Source organism: Mus pahari, chromosome 6, assembly GCF_900095145.1.
Source record: "Mus pahari chromosome 6, PAHARI_EIJ_v1.1, whole genome shotgun sequence".
Classification (NCBI taxonomy): domain Eukaryota; kingdom Metazoa; phylum Chordata; class Mammalia; order Rodentia; family Muridae; genus Mus; species Mus pahari.
The window spans coordinates 52,862,717-52,869,901 of record NC_034595.1 but is presented as its reverse complement, the minus strand read 5'-3'; positions in this window follow the sequence as shown (position 1 = coordinate 52,869,901).

Below are 7,185 nucleotides of genomic sequence, written 5' to 3'. Positions count from 1 at the left end.
CCAAAACGAAACAAAACAAAACAAAACAACAACAACAAAAGAGCACTCACTGCTCTTGCAGAGATCCTGAGTTCAAGTCCCAGCAAGCACATGGTGGCTCACGAACATCTGTAATGGGGTCTGCTGCCCTCTTCTGGTGTATCTGAAGACATATACACTGTATTCACATATGTAAAATAAATAATTCCTCTTCTTTTTTTAAAAAAGGGCATTTTTCTTAAGGTATATGGGTTCGTTTTTGTCAACTTGTTTCAAACTATGGTTGTCAGAAGGAAGACTCAGTTGAGAAAATGTCTCCATGAGAGATCTGCCTCTAAGGCATATCCTTAATAATGGATAGGGAGGACCACTCCCATTGTAGGTTGGGCCACTCCTGTGCTTGTGATCCTTTTCTACTAAGAAAGCAGACTGAGTAGGCCATGAGGGAGAAAGCCAGCAAGTACCATTGCTCAGTGTGCTCTGCATTAGCTCCTGCAGCCAGTTTGAGACCATTTGGATTTCCTGTCCTGACTCCCTTCATCAATGCACTAGGATGAGAAAGTGTACGCCAAATAAACCCTTTTGTCTCCCGCTTGCTTTTGGCCATCGTGTTTCCTTGCAGCAAGAGAATCAACTAAGGCAAAATCCTTTGAGGGTTTTCTTTGAGCAGATTCTGAGTGCATGTCTATTGTTAGGAACACTCTGAATCATGTGGGTCACATACAAATAAAGTTCAGCCATGTGCATTGCCTCACAACAACAATGCTACCAGTATGAAGTTTGAGGCAGGAGGATTCCTTAGAGTTGGAATATAAAACTAAGCGTAGTAATGAAGAAAGACCCTGTTCTCAATCAAAATGAAACCCAAAACTGTACAGAAGCAATTATAGTAAGTTAAACTCACTGTTGGGAAGTGATGAAAGGAATAAAACTTTTATTTGGTGGTGGGACACAACTTTAATTCCTAGATTTGGGAATGAGAGGCAGGCAGGACTCTCTCTTTTTTTTTTTTTTTTTTTTTTTTTTTTTAAGGAGTCAGAGTTACTCTGTTCAGCCACAGCCTTCCTTGAAATTTCTGTATTACAAGCTGCCCTTGAACTCAGAGAACTGTCTCCCACAGTCTATTCTGGGATTAATGGTGTGGGTTACCACACCTTCCTATTTCTTTCTGTCTATGACTGTACTGGCTCTGCCTTTGATGGAATCCTTGGCAGAAGAAGAGCACAGCTGGGACTCCAAGTGGTATTGATATGGTGACCTATACAAGGTGTGTATATGGTTCTCTGTTCCTGGCTGCCTGTAGCATGAATCATTCTGGAGTTGAAAGATATGGCTCAGCGGGGCAGTGGTGGCGCACACCTTTAATCCTAGCACTCGTGAGGCAGAGGCAGGCAGATTTCTGAGTTTGAGGTCAGCCTGGTCTACAAAGTGAGTTCCAGGACAGCCAGGGCGATACAGAGACACCCTGTCTCAGAATAAAAAAATGAAAGAAAGGAAGAAAAGAAAGAAAGACATGTCTCACTCTCTAGGATTGCAAAGGAAGCAAAGAGCCTGAGGGTAAAAGAAATCTGCCCAAGATCCAAATCCACCCTTTAGGATGGTTTTCCCTTTGTTTTCTTGTCTTTACCCTTGAGCCCAGGCTGACCTGGTAAACGTTATGATGATCTTAAACACCTGCTTCTCCTTACTCCACCTTCAATGCTGGAATACAGGCTTTCTGCTCCATGCCTAGCATGGTGATAGTGGTGGGGTATTGAAGGGCTGGAGAAGGGAGTCATGGCCTTCAGCCCACTGGATGAGGTTTTACCATTTGAGCTACAGCTGTCATCTTTTTTGTGTTAGGTTTTGTTTTCAGAGATAAAGATTTAATTTCTAACTCAGACTTTACTTCAATTGATACAATCAAGGGTGGTTTTGTGACAGGGTGTGTGTGTGTATGTTTGCACGTGTGCCTGTGCCTGTGTTTGTGTATCTCTGTTTGCTGGGTTTCTCTGTGTATCTCTGGCTGTTCAGGACTCTGTAGATCAGCCTGACCTGGAACTCAGGGAGCCACCTGCCACTGCTTCCCAGTGCTGGGATTAAAGGCCTGTGCCACCATACCTGATTTCCAGGCTTGCTTTGAACTCTGTGTAAGCCCCATCTTGTTTTTAGGAACACACAAGAGGAGACTCCTTGTCCATGGCTCTAAGCCAACAGAATATCTTTATTAGCCTATTGGAAACTATAGTGGGTCTTTGGGTTCCCAGTGTCAGCAAGTCTTTGTCATCGAAACTTTAAAGCACACACACACACACACACAAAAATGTCTTGGGTTGGCAAAGTTTAGTAAACAAGAACCTTGAGTGAATTAACAAGCCATGAAACCTCAGAGAAGAAAAGCAAGGCTAGTAGTTTGGAGACTTCTGGGATTTGATGGGTTTGGACTTCATCGTGGTTTTGCAGGATGGTACTGTCTACGTGCTGAGTTTTAGAGCCCGAATGGTACTTTCATAATAGCCTCAGTTGTGTTAAGGTCTGAGGCCCTGTTCCATTCTACACTGGTCTTCGTGAACAAATTCAATTGTGGATTCATCCTAAAGAAGTATATTTGGTCCTTAGTACCATTGATTTTTACTGAACAGACAAATAATTCGCTAGTTTTTAGAAGATGCAGCAGCCCCCCACCCCAACCTTTAATCCAACCAGATGAGAAGTCTTTGTCATTGCTGATTTGAGAGTAGCTAAGGGGCAGGGGGCGGATCAAGAGAACAAACACAGGTATCAATTCTTTGTGTCTTCCTCTTTTTGAGGTCCTCCAAAACTGAAGAGGCATAGACTTACGTTTCATGAGATAAGGAGGACCACATGTTATACATATCTCCGGGAAAGCCTGTTATTCCTACACTAATTGATGTGGAGTAGTAAGAGACAATCTTATCATGGTTGGAGAAAACCTCAAAAAGAGGAAGACTCAAAGGCATAAATGGAAAGAATTGATGCCCGTGTCTTTTCTTGACACCCCCCACCCCCCCGCTGCAGCTACTCTCATATCAGCATGGATGGAACATTTAATTCTCATCCAATTGGATTAAAAATACCCTTGATTGTATGAGCTGAAGTCAAGTCTGAATTCCAATCTGAAACTGTATCACTCTACCTCTGAGAAGGAAATCAAACAAAATAAGAACGAGAGCTGTGGCTCAAACAGTAAACGCTGAAGACCACGACTCCCATCTCCAGCTCTTATAACCCACCACCATCACCATGCTAAGCAGGATAAAGAAAGCCAGTATTCCAGCCCCGGAGGTGGAGTAAGGAGAAGCAGGTGTTCAAGGTCATCGTTAGCTACATAATCATTACCAGGCCAGCCTAGGCCCAAGGGTAAAAATAAAAAAAAAAAAACAGAGGGAAAACTATCCTAAAGGGTGGGTTTGGATCTTGGGCAGATTTCTCCTCACCCAACCGCTCTTTGCTTGCTTTGATGTCCTAGGTAATGATCCATGTCTTTCGACTCCAGAATGATTCGTGCCACGGGCAACCAGAAAAAGATAACCACATACCTAACCTACCTTGTTTTAGACTACCAATCAATACCACTTGGAGTCCCAGCTGTGCTCTCCTTCTGCCAAGGATTCCATGGGGAAGGGGGACAGATCTCTTAGTTCTAGGCCAGCCTGTTCTGCAGAAATTTCGAAGATGGCCCAGGCTGCACAGAGTAACCCTGACTTAACAAATCAAAGACTAAAGAAAACAAGAGAAAACTCAGGTGTTTTGCAGGTCTTTTGGATGAGATCTTGGTTACTCTCCTCTCAATTCATACTCTGCACGCAGATCTGATCAACCTGGATACACACTAGAACACACCCTGTCATGGAGGCAGGAGCAATAATGAGACTTAGAGGTCATCCTCGGTTACATGAGTTCCAGATATGCCACAGCCACCATGTGAGACCACATCCTGAAAAAAAAAAAAAGAAAGAAAGAAAGAAAGAAAATAATAATATAAACAAAATAAGCAATCCCACAATTCAGAGTTTATAGTGAATACCAGGGATGGGCCTAGGACTTAGAATGTAGTGTCAGTTCACACTTTCTCAAAATATGTTTTATTTATTTTTTTATTTTGTTTTGTTTTCAGGGGGGTCAGGGTTTCTCTGTAAAGTCCTGGCCATTGCTCTGCCTGCCTTAACACCTGACTGCCTCTCCTTCCCAAATCTAGGAATTAAAGATTTGTGCCATTGCCAAATGAAAATTTTATTCATTTTGTCATTTCCCAACAATGAGTTTAGTTTATTATAGTTGCTTCTTATGTGCTCAGTTTTGGACTTAATTTTGTTTTAGGAATCTTTTTTTTTTTCCCGAGACAGGGTTTCTCTGTGTAACCCTGGCTGTCCTGGAACTCACTTTGTAGACCAGGTTGGCCTTGAACTCAGAAATCTGCCTGCCTCTGCCTCCCGAGTGCTGGGACTAAAGGTGTGCGCCACCACGCCCGGCCGAAAATGGAAACTTCTAAGGGCAGATGCTGAGATGCAGCTGGCATGAGGGATGCCCTGGGTGTAAATGCCTAGAACTATACAAAGAGGGCCCCTGGCCTCACACCTAAGGTTCCATCCATCAGGCGGCAGAGGCAGGAGGAAGGAGCTCTGCCTCAAGTTCACCTCAGCTACACACAGATGCTAGGCAAGCCTGGGATACTAGACACCCTGCTTCAAAACTGAAAAACCAACCAACAAATAATCCAGAAATGAGAGCTGGAGAGACGGTTCTGGCAGTGGACCTAAGTGTAGTTCCCAACAACTACAAGGTGACCAAAAACAATTATCCCGTCCCAGGGAATCCATATTTCTTTTGAATGCCTTATGTAGCAGGCACATGTGCATGCAGTTACACAAATTCAGCCAAAATACACAGGTGAAATTGCTCAATCCTTAAAATCTTTTTCTTTAAACATCAGAACTATTAAACTGAACTGAATGACAGCAAGAGAGAGCAAGAGAGAGCAAGAGAGTGAGAGCAAGAGAGTGAGAGCAAGAGAGTGAGAGCAAGAGAGTGAGAGCAAGAGAGGGAGAGGGAGAGGGGGGAAGAGGGAGGGGGAGAGAGGGAAGGGGAGGCGGAGAGTGTGAGAGGGAGAGAGCAAGAGAGGGAGAAGGAGAGAGAAGGAGGGGGGAAGGGAGAGGGAGGGACACAAAATAGAGAGTTAGCTTAGCCAGAAATACCAGAAACCAGTAGGCTGAGGTGGAGCTTGGTGACACATACTTATAACTCCAGCATTCTAGAGACAGAAGCAGGAAGACTGGAAATTTCAACCATCTTGTGCTAAATGTCAAGTGCCAGGTCAGAGTTAACAACAGAGCAAAACTCTGCTTCCAGAAAGAAAACATGAATTGACAAACAATAAGACATTTGAAAAGAAGGCAAAGAGCTTCATGGAGCCAAAAGCACTGTACAATCTTCTTGTCAGGGGAGAGAGAAACGAGATTCCTTGTGTCACCTGTGCTGCAATGTCCCCATTGGGGAGAGGCTAGGCTGTAGGGTATGGATTGGAAGTCCTGCCAGATGCAGATGAGGGACTTAACAGACACAGACACTGGTGGCAGGTCTCCTAGGTCAGTAGGGCGAGGAGGTGACTCCAAGATTTCTATGGTCTTCTCTGACTCCCTGAGCCGTTTATGCACCCTTCCGCCAAGGACTTGCCTTCAGTTATTCTCAGGGAAGTCACATCAATTCCTCTATCTCTAAGAACACTCCAGCCCCAGATTTCACCCTTAATCTGCATTGTGCTTCCCCATATATATATGGCCATCTAATAGTTTGTCATTAACACCCCAAATCACCACAAGTCCATTGTATCCCAGTTTCAAAACTGGTTTTTATCCCTACCCTCTAAGATTCCTTGTTTCCTGGTGAGACTTTCAGGATTCAAATGTCAGAAGATGCTGACTCCGGCTCGGGGTTCCTGGGGAGATCCCTAATTGTGACAGACTCTAGGTGGTCTATACAATGGTATACAGATATGCAGGGTCAAAGACCCTGCTGACTCTCATCACCATTCTGGAAAGTCTTGTCCTGGACTTGAGACTTGACTATAATCATTCTCCAGGTCTGGTATTTACCACAGCTCTCTAGCCTTGGTCCATGGCTACCATGTTTGATGGTTTGTCAGTTTCTCAGGCTCATGTGCTGAGCTGATCCCATCTGAAACATTCTGTACATTCTGGGGAAAGCACAACGGTGTTCCCCTCCCTGTCTGCAAGGACAGCATTGGAAGATGTCTTTTTGAGGCAGGCAACCACAGGCTACTTTTAGCTGTTGCCCCATTTGGTTTAGTTATACACACCAACTCCTTGTAATAATGTACTTGGCAACTGAGCCCCCTTTCCTACATGTCTTAGGCACCCTCCCTTTCTCTATACAGTGCTCCTAGCAACCTCAGAACCATCTTAAAGGTGTGCCAGCATAGAAATCCTCACAGTCCCATCTCTGAACAAAAGATTATGTTTCTCTGCCCTTACAAATAATCAAACCAAGTCACTTTCTCTTGAAGTGTATTCACCACCATATCAGGGTATGAAGAACAGGAGGGCCACCACAGTCTCAACTGGTTTGTGTGCTGTGAATAAAATTGTATTGCTTCTTTTGGAAATCTACATTAGCTCATGTTTTCATTTTTTTACACATTGGGCCAATAGTTTGAAATACTTGGCCCAGATCAGAACCTCCCTTAACACTTGTAGAACCTCTGACACTTAAATTCCTGACTCCATCTAGAAAAGTCCTCCACCGTTCTTTTTCTTTAATATTTATTTATTTATTTATTATATGTAAGTACACTGTAGCTGTCTTCAGACACTCCAGAAGAGGCAGACAGATCTTGTTAGGGGTGGTTGTGAGCCACCTTGTGGTTGCTGGGATTTGAACTCAGGACCTTCAGAAGAAGAGTCAGTGCTCTTAGCCACTGAACCATCTCTCCAGCTCGTCTTCTACCATTCTTGACGATCTCTCTAGAAAGTCCTACAATTTAAATTGTCTTGGTCTATTCACAGTATCACACTGTATCTCATTAAGAACATCCTAAATAAGCTGGGCGTGGTGCTGCACGCCTTTAATCCCAGCACTTGGGAGGCAGAGGCAGGCGGATTTCTGAGTTCGAGGCCAGCCTGGCCTACAGAGTGAGTTCCAGGACAGCCAGGGCTACACAGAGAAACCCTGTCTTGAAAAGGAGGAGGA